We start from the raw sequence: 348 nt of genomic DNA on the forward strand, positions 1-348 counted from the left end.
CAATCTCTGAATCAGATTTTTGCTCAGGACCCTCAATTTCAACCAGAAAATACCTGAAATCACAGAAAAACACACAAACTCATAGTAAAGTCTAGAAAAGTGAATTTTAACTAAAAACTAATAAAAATATACTAAAAACTAACTAGATCATACTAAAAACATACTAAAAACAATGCCAAAAAGCGTACAAATTATCCGCTCATCAGGGATCGACTTCGTTAGGTCAATATCTTCTAAGTTGTTTTTGCAATCCTCTTTCTGGGACCTTTGTTAGGTCTCTTTCAGGGATTACGTTTACAACTTGTTTTGTAGGAGACCGACTTCGTTAGGTCGATCTCTTCTAAGTTG

The sequence above is a fragment of the Arachis duranensis genome, chromosome 6, assembly GCF_000817695.3.
Source record: "Arachis duranensis cultivar V14167 chromosome 6, aradu.V14167.gnm2.J7QH, whole genome shotgun sequence".
Classification (NCBI taxonomy): Eukaryota; Viridiplantae; Streptophyta; class Magnoliopsida; order Fabales; family Fabaceae; genus Arachis; species Arachis duranensis.